At 39.9% G+C, this 22,974-nt stretch overlaps 1 long non-coding RNA gene across 1 annotated transcript; it reads left to right on the plus strand.

Moving 5' to 3' along the window:
- The first annotated feature begins 6,538 nt into the window (after positions 1-6,538).
- Positions 6,539-19,815, plus strand: LOC139438360 (uncharacterized). The gene is made up of 3 exons (XR_011648042.1): positions 6,539-6,669; positions 6,821-6,943; positions 19,526-19,815. It is a non-coding gene; the product is annotated as an uncharacterized lncRNA (long non-coding RNA).
- The last annotated feature ends 3,159 nt before the right edge of the window (positions 19,816-22,974 follow it).

Genomic DNA, 22,974 nt, shown 5'->3' on the forward strand with positions numbered 1-22,974 from the left:
AGACAGCTTGATTTGCTCAGTGCATACCAGAGAGGTCACATAGTATTTGTCCTTGAATCCTAACTTGTTTCACTCAACATACGGTCCTCAAGATTTAACCATGTTATCCCATGTGTTAGTATTGGATTCCTTCTTACAACTGAGTAGTATTCCATAGTGTGTGTATACCACATTTTGTTTATTCACTCTTCTGTTGTTAGGCATTTGGGCTGATTACAAGTTTTGTCAGTAGCGAATAATGCTGCTATGAACATTGTTGTGCCTATATCAGTTGGTGTCCTTGTTTTCAGTTCTTCTGGGTATATACCCAGCAGTGGAATTGCTGGGTCATAATATAGCTAGTTTTTGGAGGAAGCATCAAACCATCCTCCACAATGGTTGGATCCTTCTACATTCCCACCAGCAGTGAATGAGGGTTCCCATTCCTCCACATCCTCTCCAACACTTGTAGACCTCTGTTTTTTTAATAGCCCCCTGTCCAGTGGTTGTAAGATGGTATCTCATTGTAGTTTTCATCTGCATTTCCCTAACAGATAATAATGTTGAGCATCTTTTCGTGTGCTTTTTAACCATTTGTATTTCTTCTTTGGAGAAGCATCTGTTCAAATCTTTTGCCCATTTTTTCAATGGTTTGTCTTTTTATTTTTGAGATCTAGGATTTCTTTATATATGCTGGATATTAGGCTCCTATCAGATATATGGTTACAAAATATTTTCTCCCTTTGGGTAGCCTGCTTTTCACTTTCTTGATAAACTGCTTTGAGGTACAAAAGATTTTAATTTTCAGGGGGTCTCATTTATCTATTTTTCCTTTTCACTGCTCATGCTTTGGGTATGAAATTCCTGAAGTAATTTCCTATTACAAGGTCCTGTAAATGCTTCCCTACATTGTCTTCCCAGGTCTTTATGGTCTTGGCTCTTATATTAAGATCTTTGATCCATCTTGAGTTGATTTTTATATAAGGTATGAGATAGGAATCCTTTTTCATTGTTTTACACAGGCATATCCAGTTCTCCAAGCACCATTTGTTGAAGAGGCCATTCTCTCACCTCTCTCCCTTCCAAAGAAATTTCATAGTTGCTTTTTCCATTTCATTTTAAAATGTTGTGTTAATTTTCTGGCCCAGGGCTCTTCTTGTTTGGGAGGTTTTAATGACTGATTCTATCTCTTTACTTGTGATTGGTGAGTTGAGATCATCAATTTCTTCATACATGAGTGTAGGCTGCTTATGTGTTTCTAGGAATTTCTTCATTTCCTCTAAATAGTCCTTCTTATTGGCATATAGTTTTTCAAAGTATCCTTTTATAATAGTCTTTAATTCTCTATGCTCAATGGTGATATCCCCTTTCTCATTTCCTATTTTGTGTATTTCTATCTTCTTTTTTTACTTTGTTAGTCTAGCTAAGGGTTTTTCAATTTTATTGATTGTCTCAACTACCTGTTTGTTTTCTTTATTTTTTCTAGTGCTTTCTTATTATCTACTTCATTTAGGTCTGCTCTGATCTTTGTTGTTTCTTTCTTTCTTCTTTCTGTGGAATTAGTTTGTTGTTTTTTTAAATAATTCCTCCAAATGTGCAGTTAGGTCTTCAATTTTAGCTCTTTCCTCTTTTCTGATATATGAATTTATGGCTATGAATTTACCTCTCATTTCAGCTCTTGCTACATCCCATAAGTTTTGATATGTTGTGTTGTCATTTTCATTAGTTTTGAGGTAGTTACTGATTTCTTTTGAGATTTCCTTCTTGACCCACTGTTTGTCTAATAGTATGTTGCTTAAATTTCATGTCTTTGTGCCCTAGCTTGTTCTCTTGCCCTTGCACATTTCTAGCCTCATTCCATTGTGGTTAGAGAAATTATTTTGTATGATTTCAATCTTTCTGAATTCATTGAGACTTTGCCTGTGACCTAATATGTGGCCTATCTTGTAGAATGATCCATGTGTGCTTGAGAAGAATGTATATCCTGCTGTATTTGGGTGTAGCGTTCTGTCTGTGTCTTTAGGTCTAGATCCTCTAATACATTATTCAAAGTCTTTGTTTCTTCACTGATTCTCTGTTGAGATGTCTAAGGGTGATAATGGTGTATTAAAATCCCCCACTATAATTGTACAGGCATCTATTCCTCCCCTTAGTTTTTGCAGTGTTCGCCTCATGTATCTTGAGGTGCCCTGGTTAGGGACATAAATATTTATTATTATTTTTTATTCTTCAAACATCACCCCTTTTACTAATATCTAGTGTCCATCTTTGTCTCTCACAATCGTTTTTCACTTCAAATCTATTTTGTCCAATATTAGTATCGCTACTCCTTCCCTTTTTTGGTTATTTTTGCTTGTAAGATTATTTTCCAGCCATTCAATTTCAACCTCCTTGAATCCCTGGGTATAAGTTGGGTTTCTTGTAGACAGTATATAGATGGGCCATATTTCCTTATTCATTTTGCCAATCTGTCTCTCTTGATTGGTGAATGTAATCTATTAACATTCAGTGTTATTACTCTCAAGGAATTACTTACATCAGCCATATTTTCTTTGGATTTATGTATATTATATGTTGTTTTTATTTCTTTTTGTCTTTTTAGTTGTTCTTATACTCTCCTCCACCTCTGTCTCTTCTATTTTTTCTTTCAACCTGAAAAACTCCCTTTTGTATTTCTTTTTTTTAATTAATTTATTTATTTCTCCCTCTTTCCCCACCCCTCCTGCTATCAGTGTCCATTCACTGTGTATTCTTCTGTGTCCATTTGTATTCTCATTAGGTCACTCTGGGAATTGATCCTGGGACTTTCTGGAGTCGGATAGTGGCAATCATTCTCTTGCACCACCTGAGGTCCCTGATTGCTTCATCTCTTATTATGTCTCATCAGTTTTCTTGCATCATCTTGCTGAACCAGCTCTCTGCGTGGATTAGCACTCCTGCACTGTGCCACATTCCTGTGTGGGGCAGCACTCCTCCTGCACAGGGTAGTACTCTGTGCAGGCCAGCAGTCCAAGGCTCCATGTGGGCCTGCACTCAACATGGGTCCGCACTCTGCATGGGCCACCTTGTCACATGGGCCAGCCTGCCTTCACCAGGAGGACCTGGGCATCTAACTCCAGACCTCCTATACAGTAGATGGAAGCCCAATTGCTTGAGCCATGTCTGCTTCCCCCTTTAATATTTCTTGAAGGGCAAGTTGCGTATTAGTGTCCTCTCTTAGTTTCTGTTTATCTGTGAATATTTCAAAATCTCCATCATATTTGAATGCCAGCTTTTCTTGATAGAGTATTCTTGGCTGGAAATTTTTTTCTGTTCATACCTTGACTATGTCATACCACTGCCTTTTTGCCTCCATGGTTTCAGATGAGAAATCAGCACTTAATCTTATTGAATTTCCCTTGTATGTGATGGTTTTCTTTTCTCTTGCTGCATTCTGTACTTTCTCTTTGTCTTGAGCATTGGATAATTTGACAAGTGTATGTCTTGAAGTAGGCCTGTTGGGGTTTATAATATTTGGGGTGTACTGTACTTCCTGGACATATACATTCAACTCCCTCAATAGGCTTGGGAAGTTTTCAGCCATTATTTCCTACAACACCCACTTTTCCCCTGTCCCATCTCTTATCTTTCTGGGATGCCTATAATGTGTATGTGTGCACATTTTGCATTGTCATTCTAAACCTTAAAACTCTGCTGCACTTTTTCTATCTTCTTATCTCTTAATTTTACTGGCTGTTTGATTTTAAATGTACCATCTTCCACATCACTAATTCTTTCCTCTGCCTATTCAAATCTCTTGTTATTGGCTGAGAGTGTATTTTTGGTTTCTTGGATTGTGCCATTCATCACCATCATATCTGTTATATTTAGTGTGTGTTTACAATTTCTTCAGTATGCTCTCCAAGTGTTTTCCTAATATCTTTAATCTCTTCCTTCACTTCATTGAGTTGGTCCATGGTATTAGTGTGGACAGCATTGATTCATTCTTTGATGTTCTGCTCCTCTTCCCTGTTTTTAGTTTGTTTATTGGACTGGGCCATGTCTTCATAATTATTGGTATGGTCTGTAATTTTTGTTGTTGTCTGGTCATTATTTTATATTGATGGGTTTGTTCAGTTGATTAGCTTCTCTGTGTAGCCTCTGGTATTATTTAGTTGCTGTTTTTTGTGTGTGTATGTTAATTTTTCTCTTTAACACTTTGTTCTTCTTATTATATTTCCTTGATGTTGTCTAAGTTCCCTTGAAGGAAACAGATTAGAGCCAGGGAAATTAAAAGATGTAAGAAACAAAAAAGTATAATAGTCATATTGATAGTAAAGGTTGGCAGAAGAACCATATAGGACCTAGGAGAATACATATTAAATTGTGTAAGCAGTGTAGAGGTATAGGAATAAAAAACTGGAGCACCTATAAAGAAATGGGAAACAATATGGAGAAGAACATAGTATGAATTAAAAGGCCAGTGTGATGAGGAGAGAGAGAAAGAGAAAAGAATGGAAATAAACAAAGTATTAATAAAAGATTTAAAAAAAAACAGAAGTGTTAGAAATAAACAGCCAGAAAAATTGGGAGCTAAAGAAGGTGAGGTGGAATGTAAGAGCAACAGAAGGCAGAAGATAGAAAGATGTAGGAAGGAAAAGAGATAGTGTTGGTAGCCAAAATAAGTACAGATAGAAAGGAGGAAATGGAGGAAGAGGAAACACAGCAAACAAGAAACAAGGCAGCAGCACCTAATTAAAAAGGGCAGGTGGGGGAGGAGGGATGAAGAGGAAAGGACAAGAAAAGAAAAGCAACAGACAAACGCACAAGCCAGGAGTCAACCAAACACTAAGAAAAAACAGACTTCTCTCTTAAGCCCATGTGGAGCTTGTCAGGCTGCCGGTGTTAATAAATTACCTTGTAGCCTTCTCACAGCAGATTTTGCAGTTGGTTTTAGTGAGAAAACTAAGTTAAATTATATAACAAAAAATAATCTTTTTTTCAATGAAAAAATAAGAGACCCAAGGGAAGCTTATACAAGGATGATGTCTATGTTTTCCCTGTCCTAAAGTATCAGCTAGGTGTTTAATATCCCAGTGGGTCACTACTCCAAGAGGAGCCAAGAATCAAACTAGAGACCTTGTATACCCAAGGCTGAAACTCCTCCACTGAGCTAAACTTTCCTTTTGGGTTCTTTAGCTCTTCAGAAAGAGTCCCTTTCCTTGGGGCAGGATTGACTCTTTGCAATTGTATAAACTGCTGACTAGGAATTCTCCCCCCCACCCCCCACCCCATTTGTCTAACTGCTTTTTCTCCCAGGGCAGCAGGAAGCAATAGCCTGTGAGAGTTCTCTTTTGAAATTCAAATGTGGCCCTGGTGAATTAACTCACCACAGAAAAAAATTACTCTCTGTCTCTTTGAGAGAGAGCACCCACACCTCTAAATATGTCTTGGAAGCCTTTTAAGCACTTCCTACTGTCCCTCTGCCTTAGGTGAGTTGCACAGGGCTAGTTAATTGCCTGATTCCACCTTCACCCAGACCAATTTCCCTATCCCAGGGAGGTTAGGTAAATCAGACTGCCTGATCAGATTTGCCTCCCCCCTCTTCCTGGTTTCTCCTCAAGCCAGCTGGTATGGTCCTCAAAGCTCAAAACAGAGGGTCCAGACAATTGAACCTGCACTTGGGGGACCCCTCTCCACCCTTCACCAGAACCCTCCCACTTTTGGAGTTTGTGTCCTCCAGCTGGGTGACTGGCAAGGGTGAGGGAATGCTTCGGTTTCCTGCCCTGAGGGAGGGGCTTAGCAGTCCCACAGCTCCAGCCTCCAGCATAAGAAAGGCAGGATCTTATCTTGAACAAACACTCTTTTTTTGTCTGACTCTCTCCAGTTTGAAGTCCTGAAGCCTATGCATTGTGAATTCCCAAATAACTCACTCAGGCAGGATTTTGTCCCCACTCAGCCATTTATTTTGTAGGAGAGATGATGTGGGTACATTTAGTCTGATGCCATCTTGCCCTACTCCTCCATTTTACTCTTTTTTTTTTTTAACACTTTTTAAAATTAAAGTTAATAGATCACATAGAACTTTAAATTAAAAAAAAATAAGAGGTTCCCATATAACCCACCCACCATTTTTGTAAATTGTATTTTTTGAAGATACATACATCACAGAAAAGGTTATATTATAAAAAACATAAGAGGTTCCCATTGTAAGAAACAAAGATTAGTTTAGTTTTCACATAAAGGAATGTAATCTGGCAACTTACTGCCTCAGTCTCCCACTCCTGGCTTAAACAGCAACAAAGGAAACCAGCTTAAGCCAGTCCTACAGGGAGTAAAAAAAAAAAAAAAAAAAAAAGGAAGATGCCCCAGAACGAGCTAAACCAATTCCAATTCTGCACCACATTCCATTCCTTATTTCGCAGAGGGGAGCAGGTAAAAACAAAAATGGTTGGAATGTGATGAGGGAAGCAGTTAATCACAAACTTTTGCGGTTAATCACAAACTTTTGCACAGCAAAGTTAGTTCTTCTCAGTTAGGTTGTAACTTCTGAAGTATCCAATCTATGGAGAAACAGAGGAAGGGCTTGTGTGCTAGGCTTAGGGGTATAAATTGTGTCATTTTTCTTTGTTCAGGGCGCTGGCCATGTTTTCTGGTTGTGTGCGCCTTCTTGCAAGATTTAAAATAAATTCTTTTCTTCTCCACAATCAGGTGAGCCTTATTTTCTTCCAGAAGAAGAAGATTTATTTCTAACAGCCATGGGGGCTCATCCGGGATTCTGAGGCTTCAGAGAGCAGACCCCTGGGGTGGATGACAGGGAGGTGTGTCCCGCTGTTTAAGCAGTCTTGGACTCTGCCGGCAGGGGCCTCACCTCTGGCAGCCAGGAGGCTCGAGAACAAACACTTAGATCTGCTGATTGTGGATGAGAAAAAGGGAAGGGAAAATCTGCCTCTTGTTGACCAGGTGACTCCATGCATGGACCAAGGTAAGAACAAAGGCTGTTAAGTATTACCTTGGTGGTTGGGAATTCTGATGAGTCTGAGGTTCACTGTGTGTGCATGAAATGTGTGACATACAGTGGGAAGTGAGTGTGGAGTCCCAATTCGCATTTCCCTTCTCCTGTGAGGGAAAGGTCTGGAAACCGACAAAGCAAAAGATTCAAAAGAAAGAGACCCAGACAAGATTCAGAATGGGAAATAGAGGCAGTGAGTCAACTGGGAAAAAGGGGAAAGGGGTATCTGTAGGATCCCCCAGAGACATTCCCCCAGATAGTCCACTAGGGAGATGTTAAAGCATTGGTCCAATAGTAATCGAACCAAGGGAAAAGACAAGCAGAAAATAGTTAAATACTGCTGCTGTATCTGGACCAAGGAAAATATTTTACTGCCTGACATATTCTGGCCAAAATACAGGGCAGATGAGGATTGGCTTTGTGCTGAGCTTGTACTGTATGTTAATGGAAAAACCCCCCTCTCCAAGGAAGAGTCTGACTATGCCATGTGCTGGTTAAAGGGAAAGGAAGCCACTCTCTATCCTATGAAAGCTGAAAATCCAGGCCCCAAAACTAAGCTTGCAGAAACTGAGGCTGCAGAAACAAAAGCTGCAGAAACTAAACCCTGGGACCCCTGTCTATAATCTCCCTCCTCCTTATGTTCCCCCTCCCCTCCCAGGAGAAGGGCCATTAGATTTGGAGGACCTGGTAGAACCCATTGTAAGCCCTGGGGAACCAGAGAATAAAGTGGGGCCAACAGCCCCACCAGTCACAACCCACCAACAGCTGAGGAAAGAATTGGAACAATATAAGAAAGATATACAAAATTTTCCATTCACCAGAGCATCTGAGAAAAGGGAGTGAAAGAACAAAACTCCATTAAGCCTTTGTATCCACTGAGAGAAGTACCAATGGGGCCAGGGGAGATTGGCTATGTAAATGCCGCACTGACAAGTACTGAAGTAAGAAACTTCAAAAAGAAGATGAAATCTCTAATGGAAGATCCAGTGGGGCTGGCTGAACAAGTAGATCAATTTCTAGGTCCTAGTTTATACACCTGGCCTGAACTTATGTCCATACTGAATATCCTCTTCATGGGAGAAGAAAGAGGAATGGTGCAGAGGGCAGCTATGAAGGAGTGGGAAAGGCAGCATCCACCTGGACAGGGGATAATGGCAGCAGAACAAAAGTTCCCAAACACAGACCCTAATTGGGATAATAATGACCTGGGGAACAAAACACAGATAAAAGATCTTAGAGACCTCATTATACAGGGGATCAAATTGGCTGTACCCAAATCTCAAAACTTGAGTAAGGCCTTTGAAGTAGCCCAGGAGAAAGATGAAACTCACTCTGCTTACCTGCAAAGATTGAGAAACCAAGTGAGGAAATACTCAGGAATGGACCCTAATAATCCTGTGGCTCAGGGAATGTTAAAAGTCAGCTATGTGAAGGGGTCTTGGCCTGACATTCAGAAAAAGATTTAAAAAAATAGAAGGATGGATGGATAAGCCATTAGAAGAGTTATTGAGAGAGTCCCAGAAAGTGTTTGTAAGGAAAGAGGAGAAAAAGCAGAAACAGAAAGCAAAGGTTATGATTAGCACAGTCGATCAAGTGGTTAGGAAAAGACTGGAAATGAGTCAGAGAGGGGACAGGCAGAGGCAAGATAAATAAGCAAAATGGGCCTATTTAGATAACAGGACAAGAAAAAGGCAAGGCTCTGCAGGGTGCTATCATGGTGAAGGCCTAGTCATTTCAAAAAGGAATGCCTGATTTTAAAGAAAGAGAGTCAGGTAATTCCCCTCATGAATTTTGAGGATTAGGGGGGTCTGAGGCTCCTTAGTTCTAATGTTGTGGAATTTAAGAGAAGTTCAATTATTTGAGTATAGAGAGGCCAGGACTCAGCAATGATTTTGAGAAGGAAAAATGGTTTATTGATGGCTGGCCGGACTCGGGGGCTTTCAGTTTGAATCCGGAGCCCTGAACAAGATTTTCAAATGTCTTTTATACAGAGAGGAAAGGCCAAACGGCCCCTTTGTTTCAGTTCTTAATAGGCTTCAATTAGCATATATCTCTTCCACATCTTAGGTAAGCTTTTAGCATGGACTCCAGACATTCTAGATAAGCCTTTAGCTTATTTGGTTTTTGCATTTCCCCTAAATACTTGAAGTTTATAGCTCTTGCATTGTTAAACATTTCCTGGGACTAGAGCCTGTTTGCCATTTTCCCTAAGGGCAGGACTGCAGCCTCTTATCTTTCCACACTCACAAGTCAAACAACTTAGTTATCTCTGAAGAGACAAAGAGCCTTCCACCCATAGCCCACATCATTCCCCCCTTTGTCAAAGTTTACTTGCTAAGCTTTGGCATAATTATTGTTGGAGCTATGAGGTGGATGGCTGTTTGTTGTCTTGACTGATTATTTATCAGTCTTTAGTACAGCATCCAGGACTGTTTTTAGAAGTTTAGAGCTTTTCATTCTGGACAGCAGAATCTTGGGCAGGGGCCTCCCGCAGTTATTCTGCTGCCACTGGCACTCACATGGATTTCCAGTCAGGTTCCAGATCCATCTATTACTTTTATTTTACTCTTAAAGAGTTTACACCTTTAATTTAAAAGGGGTGCTGAAGGGAGACGATCTCTTTTCTGTAACTGCTTCCTGCTGGCCATGGGCTGTAGTCATTGCCTAATAAGGTGTAAAACTCTTAATTTATTCTAACTGGAGGAAGATGGATCTGGCATTCTGTACGAAGTTGGATGAAGTTTTCATATGGTTAATAAGATGTTCACTCTGAAAGAAACAAACTTAATTAAAAATTTGGAATACCCGTTTTTAAAAGAGGACACATTGGATTACAGAGGTAGACAAGGTTAGGTGCCTATAAAGATGGCACTCCTTAAAAGCTGGTGGGAACAGCATATATATATTCTTTTTTAAGTTATCCATCTTTATAGAGAAATTGCAACAGACACTTAGCTTTTTCTGAAGACACATTCCAAGCTGTTCAATGATTGACACTCATTCGCTCTGTCAGATGCTCCTGGTGAACTGGTACTCCTTGGGCAACTGGCTTCACTCAGGATTAGAACACTAATTTGGAAATACTCTTAGTTTTCACCTGTGGGAGTGATCAGAACTACAGAATAAAGATTTTTACACCTTGGTTTTCATTGTACAATTTCTAGCAATTTTGACTTGTTCAATAGGTGACTCACCATCAGCAAGCAAGCCTCACTTTTGCTAACTGAGACTGGCTGAGACTGCCACCTTATTCTATAGACATGTTATTAACTGTTTAGAAAATGATTTTACCAGGAATTTAACATGTCTAATATACTTCTGCACTTGATCCAAAATAGAAAAGATAACATTACAATTATTAGGCATATATTTAGTACAGGATAAAAGTACAGCACTTAATATTAACTAATGTATTACTTAATGCATAAGGACTCAGAGTTGCCATTATTAGTTTTGAGTTTCAGGTTTGTAATACTTTACATGTTATCTCTCCATGAGAGCAGGCCATAATGCCAATTGTGTTTAAGTTTTACTTACAGTCTCCTGGTATCATGGCTCCACTTAGCATGTTCTTCAACGCAGTGAGCAAGTTGCAGCATCCTTCCAGTATTCCAGAGATTTTCCAGTATTCTACTAGCCTGGTGCATAGTGCTCTCTGGCACCATGGAACAGTGCCAGTCTGGAGGTGATATCCATTGTACACTTGGCTGTACCGAGTCATTATTGGCTGCAGGAGCTTGAAACTGCAATATAGTTTCCATCGACTTCAGGAGCAGAACCAGAGACTGATATAGCACATATTTTTAATTGAGGGGTCAGTGACCAGCCTAGCCAATAACTCACATGGAGAGGCCACCTGTAATGTATACAAGGCCTGGTTCGAATGCACAAGAGTTTGACAATGTTAAAGTTTATTCCTTGTTTTATATATATTTTAAACAACTTAACGCAATACATATATCAAATAACTATTTACTTACACAATTTTACTATGAAGATAACAGTAGGTACTTTACTTTAGTAATAGAGGAAAAATATTATTTTTCATTGTTAGAATGAAAACAGAATATTTCCAATAGAATCAAGACAACTTTTTATTACCATTTACTTAAATGTGTATTTTGCAGTGGCCTTCAGACAGGTTTATTATCATGAAGTTATTTCTGCTACCAATACCAATCTAAGTTTCTTTAGTTAACAATGACTTCTACAACTAGAACTATTTAAACATTTTCAGTTTGGAAGATGTTTTTCAAACTCTTTATAATTGACTATAACCGCATTGACTAGACACCTCATGTTTAAATAAACTTACTAAATTACAATTACCAATGAAAGAAATTTACTCTTTATTTAAGAGAGCATATCTACAATCTTTTTCCTTCAGCCTAATTTCACTCACTAAAGATTTCGTACATAATGTTAATTTAGTTTATAAATTAACTATGGGAGATTACACTCAAGTTAAATAAAATTGAAACCATAATAGTTTATGCAAGGAATGTTCCCTTTTTCCCTTACAGGAAGCTAAAAACTTCTTTTCTTTAAGTTATGAAAATTATTAATTTAAAAGCATAACTGACTACCAGGTTTTAAAACACATTACACAATTACTTAATTTTTTAAAATCATAACCCAGGAAAGATCTCTCCATAGTTTTTATGGACTTTCCTTTACTTACTGAAATTTGTTAATAGAGCCACTAATTACCTTATTTTGTTGGAAAGAAATCTTCTGGAAGAAAATAAGGCTCACCAGATTGTGGAGAAGAAAATAATTTATTCTCAATCTTGCAAGAAGGGGCGCAGAGCCAGATATGGCTGGTGCCCCGAACAAAGAAAAATGACACAATTTATACCCCTAAGCCTAGCATGCAAGCTCTTCCTCTGTTTTTCCATAGATTGGATACTTCAGAAGTTACAGCTTATCTGAGATTTAACTTTCCCACACAAAAGTTTGATTTAACTGCTTCCTCTATCACATTCCAACCATTTTAGTTTTTACCTGCTCCCCCCTTTTTCAAATAAGGAATAGAATTTAGTGCTGAAATGGCACCGACTTAGTTAGCTCCTTCTTGGGCATCCTTCCACTGCCCATAGGACTGGCCTAAACTGGTCTCCACTGCTGTCCAACCCGGGAGTGGGAGACTGAGGCAGCAGGCTGCCAGGTTACATCAACATTTTTCTTATGTGAAAATTAACCTAATCTTTGTGTGTTTTGTTTTTTTTTTTGCAATTTATGGCTGACAAAGGTTTTAAACTGGGAAATTACCAGGCAAACTGATTCTTAATTCCCTAGCCTATTAGATAGGTTTAATCTACCACATCTAGTCTTGCCTTAAAAGCTCTTGCAAAGAGGAGGCCCTTTCCCAATTGTTTCCATAATCAGATTTCTATGACTTTTTCATCCTGCTTAGTTCAATTTGGGCTTTAAGAATATTTATAAATATAACTGCATATTTAATTTTTAACAATTTGAATAGACCTCTTTTAAGAATTTTTATTTGTTAATTTGATATTATCCTGATGTATGAAGACATACATTGAGCTTTTTTTTTTTAAAATGGGCAGACACAAAGAGTTAGACACAAACACAACTCATTGATATTACTTGTAATTTGCATTATTTTATATACAGTTTAGCTTAATTAATTAGGGGTCCAGAAATACATATTACTTATATAACTGCATATTTAACCTCAACAATTTGAGCAAATAGGCAGACATGAATAGTTTGACACAACAACATGACTTTAGTTATTTTAAACTTTTCAAAGACTTTTGAAACTCTTCTTAATTTGCACTATGACCATGCAGTTTACCACAAGAATTTTCTTTCTTACTTAATGGATTCTAATAACCAAAATGTTCTCAATGCCTTAGCACCATTTTGTTTTAGAACTTTATATTTTACTTTGAAATTAGCAGAATTTTGGATAAGCAACAAGATTAATTTTATATATATTTACTGAGGCTATTTGAAGCCTCAGGGAGACAGACTGCTTTCTCTCATGAATTGCCACTCTTAGGAACACTGACTGTCAAGGCAGGAGACTTCTCCCCCTCCACCCCCCTTTTGGTTTTGGAGATAATAAAACTCCAGTGGCCATTTAACCTTATTCTATCAGGCAGCAATTTATTTAGTTTACACTTGAATTCATGAGAGAAAGGGTTACTAATACCAGAAGAGGAGACAGTGATGTCCCAGCTCTTCTCAATTATGAAATAACCATAGGCAAAGGCAAAGGGTGAGGTTAGGCTTGAAGTAACCATAAACAAAGGAAAGGTTAGTGTAGAATTTACACTTAAATAATAGTTTCAGGCCAAATTCACCCAGCTATAATCTCAGTTATTGTCTTTCCACTGTTTTATAATATAAATGCATTTATAAATGATTTTAACTCTTAGTTACAGTTTTTATTAATTTTTTTAAAACCTATTAATTTTATAACACCTTTAAATACCTTTCATTCAACTTATAACATATTAAATGAACTTAACCATTACTTTAATTTTTCCTTTAAAGTAAAAGAATAAATCTCTTGCAGTTAGTTTGAAATAAAAGGCTACTTTTCAGGATTTGATTTCTAGAACATAAAATGTTCTTTTAAAAGAGGTAAGACTCTTCTTCAAACATTGAGGATATGATGAGGTTAAAGCACAAGAAGCTATTGATAAAATATTTTCTTTGTATATTGATCTTACTCAATTTAATCATAAAAATTTCCCTTCCACAAACCTTCTACACTTTCAGTATTCATTCAGGTTCTGTCCCACACTCTACTCTTTCCAATAATCAATCATTTTATCTTAGGACAAAATCATTTTCTGTTGCCTTAACAATAAAAACACACTCCATATATCCCACATACTAAGTTACCAGGCAAACTTCTTACAACATATAATTGCCATTAATACTAAACAAGTTTGTTAAAATAATGAACTTTTCTTCACTTTAAATACTTAGTAGCATGTAATACCAGAAACAGTTTTTTTGGAAGCAAGTTGGCAGGGGAGATTGGCTGCCGAAAAAGTTTGTTATAAAATTGCCTTTTATTATTATTATTATCAATTCAGTTTTGTTAAATAATGACTTTCTGCAATTACCACTTAAATACCTTAAACAATGCTTTGTAAAACTTTTATAATTATTTATACCCTTAAGACAGATTTTACCTTCACAGAACACATTCTCTCACTTAAGGTTACTATAATACCTTCTAAGAACCTGAGCAGAATGCAAACGTATTTTGGCTTTGACACCCTGAGGGAACTTTACTGCATTTATTCTGATTCTGCTTTTCACCTCCTTCACTTCCCCCCCTTCCAGGCAGTCAGGCGCACAACAAACAGGAATGCGGCTTATGAATAGAAGGGTGGACTCACTGGAAAGGGGCAAGCCACTCCCCCCTTTCCAGCTTTCAGCCAAAATGGGCAGACAGAACCTACTCAAATTTGGCAACTCTCCCAGGAACCCAGCCGCCCCGACTGGGACATTCCCAACAAACTTGGGTGCTTGGCGCGGACACAGATGGCCTCCAAGCCCCGGCAAAGGGCCAGACCAGAGACAAGACAGCAGAGCATGCACAAACATCTAGACTCCTCAGCTTTTGCCCCAGAATCATTTCACCCCCTTGCCAATGGCAAGGGAGGGCTCCAGCTCAGCTGTAATTCTACTTTATGTAAGGACACAACTCCAACACTAACATTGAGCTGACACAGACAGAAGCACAAAGGTCACTAATCTGACTCACAAGTTTATATATTTATTTTCACCATGGCTGCCCCCACAGCCATCACAAACCTCAGAACACTTAACATTTGGTATAAAGCGAATTCATTCACAAATTAGTACCATAACAAAAGATTTCAGCTAGACTTTTCCACTGTTTAAACTTTACACCCAGACCAAGCTCCACCAGAAAAGCCGATCCATTTTCCTGTAACCAAGTTTTGTTTTCCTTAATCTAGACCAATTTCCAGGACATTAGGACTTGAACCTATAAATACCCTTCCTATTAAAATCGAGACTCCACTCCTTTAGTGGATATAAGACCAGTACCAGATTCTAACATGCAGTTAGACAAACCCAAAACACCAGGGCTTTTCCCCGGTTTTCCTCCTTTTCCCAAGCCTAGAGAGAACGGCTTCCCCCCAGCCTTCTGGGGCTACTAGGGTTCTCTCGGGAGGTGATCAGCCTCCCCTTCCTAGCAATTAAAGCTAGGGCCTTCCAGACTGTGCTCACCCGGGGAGTCTTACCTTCTTCCATGTTCGGAGTTCTTTTTCGTTCCCAGAATCTTTCTCTTCAGACCTTCCATTGCCCCTCGATTTTGTCGGGAAGATTCTGGTGGAGCCCACATCTTTTCTGGATTAAATTTAATCCAGGGGTGCCCAGATTTGGGGTTCACCTGAGTCCTCCCGGCTTCCTCGGGGATTTGGAAGGGGCAGCAAAATGCTATCATCTCTGGCCTTCATTTATTATCCCACCAGAGTCACCAAAAATGTTGTGGAATTTAAGAGAAGTTCAATTATTTGAGTATAGAGAGGCCAGGACTCAGCAATGATTTTGAGAAGGAAAAATGGTTTATTGACGGCCGGCCGGACTCGGGGGCTTTCACTTTGAATCCCGAGCCCTGAACAAGATTTTCAAACGTCTTTTTTTTTTTTTTTTTTTTAAGATTTATTTATTTATTTAATTTCCCCCCCTCCCCTGGTTGTCTGTTCTTGGTGTCTATTTGCTGCGTCTTGTTTCTTTGTCTGCTTCTATTGTCATCAGCGGCACGGGAAGTGTGGGCGGCGCCATTCCTGGGCAGGCTGCTCTTTCTTTTCACACTGGGCGGCTTTCCTCACGGGCGCACTCCTTGCGCATGGGGGCTCTCCCACGCGGGGGACACCCTTGCATGGCACGGCACTCCTTGCGCGCATCAGCGCTGCGCATGGCCAGCTCCACACGGGTCAAGGAGGCCCAGGGTCTGAACCGCGGACCTCCCATATGGTAGACGGACGCCCTAACCACTGGGCCAAAGTCCGTTTCCCCAAACGTCTTTTATACAGAGAGGAAAGGCCAAATGGTCCCTTTGTTTCAGTTCTCAATAGGCTTCAATTAGCATATATCTCTTCCACATCTTAGGTAAGCTTTTAGCATGGACTCCAGACATTCTAGATAAGCCTTTAGCTTATTTGGTTTTTGCATTTCCCCTAAATACTTGAAGTTTATAGCTCTTGCATTGTTAAACATTTCCTGGGACTAGAGCCTGTTTGCCATTTTCCCTAAGGGCAGGACTGCAGCCTCTTATCTTTCCACACTCACAAGTCAAACAACTTAGTTATCTCTGAAGAGACAAAGAGCCTTCCACCCATAGCCCACATCACTAAAGCCCACCGAAAGCCTTTAGTAAATCTAAGGGTGGGCCCATACCAGGAGGAAATTACATTTCTAGTGAACACTGGCACAGCCCAATCCTCTGTAATTCATCTCCCCAGAGGGACCAAATTCTCGGGCAGTTCCCCTACAGTCTCAGGGGTAAAAGGAGAAAGATTTGAAGTCCCCATTCTTTCTCCCACTGATATTTGTTAGGCAAACAATCAAATTGTAAGCCCTTTCTTGTACATACCAGAAGCTGGAACTAACTTGTTGGGAAGGGACTTAATAGTATTCATGGATTTGGATTTGGAAGTAAGGGATGGGCAGATAGAAGTAATCTTAGCCATGCTCACTAGAGAAGATGAAAGATATCAGAGAGGAAGTGTGGGTAAAAGAAGTGAATAGAGGGGGTTTGCAGGTATGCCCTATTAAAATCAAATTGAAAAAGGAAGGGGAAATTATTTGTCAAAGGCAATATCCCATTCCCCTTAAGGGGAGGCAGGGACTTCAACCCATCATCGAAGGCCTCCTTTGGGATGGACTCTTGGAGCCCTGCATGTCTCCCTTCAATTCTCCTATCTTGCCTGTTCAGAAATCAGATGGTAGTTGGAGGCTGGTACAGGATCTAAGGGCCATTAATCAAATCATTCAGGTTCAAAATCCAGTAGTCCCAAATCCATACACTCTCCTTAGTAAGATCCCCTGCCATCATAAATGGTTTAGTGTAATAGATCTAAAAGATGCCTTTTGGACCTGTCCCTTTAACCCAGAGAGTAGAGACTTGTTTTCCTTTGAGTGGGAGGATCCCTTTACAGGAAGAAAACAGTATAGGTGGACAGTTTTACCCCAAGGCTTCACAGAATCCCCCAACCTCTTTGGGCAGGAACTGGAAAAAGTATTGGAGAAATTTGCAGTCCCACCTGAAGTTTCCCTTTTACAATATGTAGATAATATGCTATTATCAGGTGAAGAAAGGCAGATAGTGGTCCAAACCACAAAGAGCTTATTGAATTTCCTGGGGGATCAAGGGCTAAGAGTATCAAAAGGTAAGCTACAATTTGTAGAAAAGGAAGTCAAATACCTGGATCATCTCATTAGTAAGGGAAGGAGGAAGATCAATCGAGAAAGAATTCAGGCCATTACTGAATTACCTCTTTCCTGGACAAAAAGAGAACTAAGAAGATTTTTTGGATTGGTGGGATATTGTAGATTATGGGTAGATTCTTATGCATCCCAAACCAAAGGGTTATACCAAAAACTGTTGGAGGAGGAGCCTGACAAGTTAGAATGTAAGGAGGAGGAAGTAAAGGCCTTAGAAGGGCTCAAGCAGGCATTAGTGCAAGCCCCTGTTCTAGCCCTTCCCTCCCTTGTGAAGCCTTTCCATCTGTCTGTGACAGTAGATAAGGGGACAACCTTGGGAGTCCTAACCCAGATCTGGGGAGGCCAAAGGAAGCCTGTGGCCTTCCTTTCCAGAATCCTGAATCCTCTCTCCAGGGGATGGCCAAGGTGTGTTTAGGCCATGGCAGCAACTGCTCTCTTAGTAGAAGAAAGCAGGAAGCTGACCTTTGGAGGGGCCTTAGTTGTTAGCACACCTCATCAGGTCAGGACTGTTTTGTCTCAAAAAGCAGGAAGATGGTTAACAGATTCCCCAATTCTGAAATATGAGGTTATTCTAATGGGAAGAAATGATTTAATACTGACAATTGATCATAGTCTGAACCCAGCTTCTTTCCTTTGGAAAAGTCCCAATCAAGTAAAAACTCCTGAACATGATTGTCTCGACTTAATTGAATACCAAACCCGAGTCCTGCCTGACCTAGAGGATCTTCCCTTACATTTGGGGAAAAATTGTTTATAGATGGGTCTTCTAGGGTCCTGGAAGGAAAAAGGCATAATGGCTATGCTGTTGTTGATGGACTAACTTGTGAAGTGAAAGAAGCTGGCCAACTGCCCAATGATTGGTCAGCTCAAACTTGTGAGCTGTATGCATTAAATCAAGCCCTTAAATTGTTAGAAGAAAAAGATGGTACAGTCTACACAGATTCTAAATATGCCTTTGGCGTAGTCCACATCTTTGGAAAAATTTGGGAAGAAAAGGGATTGATCAATAGCAGAGTCCATGTGGAACTAGTAAAACAAGTGTTAGCCAGTCTGCTTTTACCAAGGAAAATATCTGTGGTACATGTAAATGGGCATCAGAAGTGTCACACTTTTAAAGCAAAAGGCAATAGATTGGCAGATGAAAAGGCCAATGAGGCTTCCCTCTGTTCCCCTCTAGAACTAATGGTCCTGATACCCTCAATCCCCAAAGAAATTGGAATCTCTGTATTCTCTGAAAAGGAAGTAAAAGAACTAAAACAACTGGGGGCAACCTTAGATAGCCAAGGGAAGTGGCTCCTCCCAAATGGCCAGCAAATGTTGAATAAGCAAATAATGAGGGAAGTACTAGCGGTTTTGCACCAAGGGAGTCACTGGGGAGTACAGGCCATGTGTGACCTAGTTCTCAAGCATTTTGGGTGTATAGTCCTTTATACTATAGCCAAGCAAATAAGTGAACGATGCATAATCTGTCAGAAAGTTAATAAGAAAGTTTTAAGGAAGCAAGTGCCAGCAGGGCGGGATCCTGGCCTCAGACCATTCCAAAGGATTCAGGCTGATTATACTGAAATGTCCCCTGTAGGTCGATTAAAGTATATTCTGGTTATTGTGGATCACCTGACAGGGTGGGTAAAAGCATACCCTCTTGCTTCAGCTACAGCATCAGGGACTTCAAAAATAATCCTTGAAAAACTCATTCCCCAATATGGATTAGTAGAAAACATAGATTCAAACAATGGTAGTCACTTTACATCTAGAGTATTGCAAAATATTATGCAGGGTCTAGATATCACATGGAACTTCCATACACCCTGGCACCCACCATCCTCAGGGAAAGTGGAAAGAATGAATCAAACCTTAAAAAAAACTCTCGAAGTTAGTCTTAGAAACCAAATTACCATGGGTTAAATGTTTACCTATAGCTCTGTTAAGGATCCAAACTATCCCTAGGAGGGAACTGGGAATTTCTCCCTATAAAATGCTTTTTGGCCTGCCCTTCCCTGGAAAGTCTGGAGAACTCCCCTCCTTTGAGTTGAAAGATCTCTTTCTTCAAAATTATATACTGGCCCTGTCTTCTACTTTGTCATCCCTCAGATATCGGGGTTTGCTGGCTCAGACTCCACCTCTTAAATTTGCAATCCACCAACACCAACCTGGCAGCTGGGTCCTAATCAAGTCATGAAAAGAGTACAAACTCCAACCAACCTGGGAAGGGCCTTATCAAGTCTTGATGACAACTGAAACAGCAGTCTGAACAGCAGAAAAAGGCTGGACTTATTACACCCGAGTAAAGGGACCAGTACCTGAACCGGACAATAAGTACTCAACAACTTCATCTGAGTCTTGGAAAATAATTTCAGCCCCAGATCCCTTAAAAATTACACTGAGAAAACAATAACTGGGGGTGGGGGGGAGAGGGGGAGGAGGCTGAGCTGTGTATTGTCCTGGTCAACAATGGCCCTAGTCCTATCAGAACACCAAAGGAAAAATTCAGATTTTAAGTTACAGGTGAAAATAATCTTACTAGCCATGATGTTTCAAACCCTAGAAGGAACTAGCCCCATCAAATTAATTGTAAATGTAACTGAAGGTCTGGAGTCCCAAACAGTGCAGTTTGATGCCTGCCAAGTAATAGACTGTGGAAATTTAAAGCACCAGAGATGGCTGAGTGGGGAAAACAAATACCTATGCCCAGAGCCAGTGGGGAATGGTTACAGTTGAGCCCCCTCTTGCCCCTCCTAGAATAATGTATGATGTACTACCCAGAATAAGGGATGAACCATAAATATGGGTTAGTTTTCACCAAGTTCAAGGCCATTAAAGAGTAAGATAACATTTTATAAAGGTAATACGCCACCAGACTGCAAGGGTCTTCAGTGCAATCCAGTAGTACTAACTATTAAGAAAGCAGACAATGTAAAAACTAGGAGTAGTGGCAAGAACCAAGTGGTGGATAGAGTCTATGGAATGGGAACAGATGTTACAGGTAAAGGTCCTCTGGGGAGGTTCCATATCCGAGTCCTTCCTCCCCCTGTAGATATGACATCGACAACACCCTCTCCAGCCAACCCTTCAGAAATACCACAGGAAAACCCACCAAAGGCCGGTTCCCCAATTCAAAATAATCCCAAAGCAGTTAGAATACTTAAGGCAAAAGATTTAAAGCAAACTATAGAAATAGAAACAGGATATGGGTACACAAATGCCTGGGTAGAATGGATCAAATATACAGTCCAGAGTCTAAACAAAAGCAACTGTTAGGCTTGTGCAACAGGCCACCCCACAGCTCATATTGTACCCTTTCTGCTCGGTATGGAAAAGCATGAAAAGGAGTTTAAGTGTATGATACTCCTCTTTCAAAATGCTACTCCTGGTGAAAATTATAGTACGTTGTCCTCTTTCTTCCCACCAGTCAAAAACAGAAACATCAAGGCCATACCTGCCTCGCGTCTGGGCCCAGGGAATCACTCTGCTTGTCTCTCTAGACAGGAGAAAGGATTCCAAGACCTTAAAACTATGGCCTCGTGTACATAAGTGTAATATGTAAGCAGCGATTGTACTAACAATTTCTCCAGTTTAGTCAGACCTCGAGCAAACCTGTAGTAGTACCATGGAAAGGGTGTTCTCCAACCAATACTGCCTGAGAGGTGCAGAATCTGTGCTCTAGTCCAATTGGCTATCCCATTCACCCTGGCATTTAAAAAAGAAGCAAAAATATCATCCCAGGGATGGAGAGAGAAAAGAAGTTTACTTGGTTCTTTTAATAACTGGATCTATTTAAACAATATAGGAATTCCCCGAGGAGTCCCAAATGAGTTTAAGGCTAGAAATCAGGTAGCAGCTGGGTTTAAATCATTCTTGTTCTGGTGGGTCACCATTAATAAAAATGTAGACTGGATTAATTATATCTATTATAACTAACAGAAATTTATTAGTTACACCAGGAAGGCAGTTAAAAAAATCACAAAACAATTAAATGCTACTAGCAGAATGGCATAGGAAAATAAAATGGCCTTAGATATGATGCTAGCTAAGAAAGGGGGAGTCTGTGTTATAATTGGAGGTATTTGCTGTACATTCATCCCCAATAACACTGCCCCTGATAAAACTATCACTAAAGCTTTACAAAGTCTAAGAGCCTTATATGAGGAATTAGCAGAGAATTCTAGCATTAGCAATTCACTCACAAAATGGCTTAAAAATTGGTTTGGAAAATGGAAAGGGGTTGCACTGTCCATCTTAACTTCCCTCATTATCTCAGCTGGGGTGCTTAGCAGAGTCAGATGCTGTATCATTCCATGTGCCCGAGGGCTAGTTCAAAGACTCATTAAAACTGCCCTAACCAAACAAATACCCATACAGTGTAGGCAAAACAATCTGTACCCCCTTCAAGAAAGAGATTCTTATGATAAAGAGTGTGAAATAGCTCTTAAAGAATTTAAAGAACAGAAATGTGAAAACTAAAAAAAAAAAAAAAAAGGAATTTAAAAAGAAAGAGGGGCAATTGTAAGAAACAAATATTAGTTTAGTTTTCACATAAAGGAATGTAACCTGGCAGCCTACTACCTCAGTCTCCCACTCCTGGGTTAAACAGCAACAAAGGAAACCAGCTTAAGCCAGTCCTATAGGGAGTAAAAAAAAGGAAGATACCCCAGAAAGAGCTAAGCCAATACCATTTCAGCACCACATTCCATTCCTTATTTGGCAGAGGGGAGCAGATAAAAACAAAAATGGTTGGAATGTGATGAGGGAAGCAGTTAATCACAAATTTTTGCATGGGAAATTTAGATCTTCTCAGATAGGTTGTAACTTCTGAAGTATCCAATCTATGGAGAAACAGAGGAAGGGCTTGTGTGCTAGGCTTAGGGGTACAATTGTGTCATTTTTCTTTGTTCGGGGCACCGGCCATGTTTTCTGGTTGTGCGTGCCTTCTTGCAAGATTGAAAATAAATTCTTTTCTTCTCCACAATCGGGTGAGCCTTATTTTCTTCCAGAAGAAGAAGATTTATTTCTAACACCATATACCCCCTACTCCCCCACCCCACTCCTCCCACACCAAAATTTCCCCCATCATTATGGCACACTCATCGCACTCAGCAAATATATTTTGGAGCACAGCTGCACCACATGGATAATAAATAGTTTATCCTGTCATTCACACTCTCCCCCAGTGCATTTAGTCAGTTATGGAAGGATATATAATGTCCAGCATCTGTCCCTGCAATATCATTTAGGACAACTCCAAGTCCCCAAAATGCACCCTCATCATGTCTCTTCTTTCCTCTCACTGTCACAGTAATACTGTGGCCACTTTCTCCACATCAATGATACAATTTCTTATGTTACTATTCACAGTAGTTTCATAGTAGAATATCAATAAGTCCACTCTAATCCATATTTTATTCCTCCATTCTGTGGACCCTGGGATGGCGATGTCCACTCCACCTCTAGATCAAGAGGGGCTTAGATTCCACATGGATGATGGCTGCAATTCTCCTGCTTCCAGTTGTAGGCACTCTTGGTTCTTATGAGCAGTCTTCTCT

This window comes from Dasypus novemcinctus, chromosome Y, assembly GCF_030445035.2.
Source record: "Dasypus novemcinctus isolate mDasNov1 chromosome Y, mDasNov1.1.hap2, whole genome shotgun sequence".
Classification (NCBI taxonomy): Eukaryota; Metazoa; Chordata; class Mammalia; order Cingulata; family Dasypodidae; genus Dasypus; species Dasypus novemcinctus.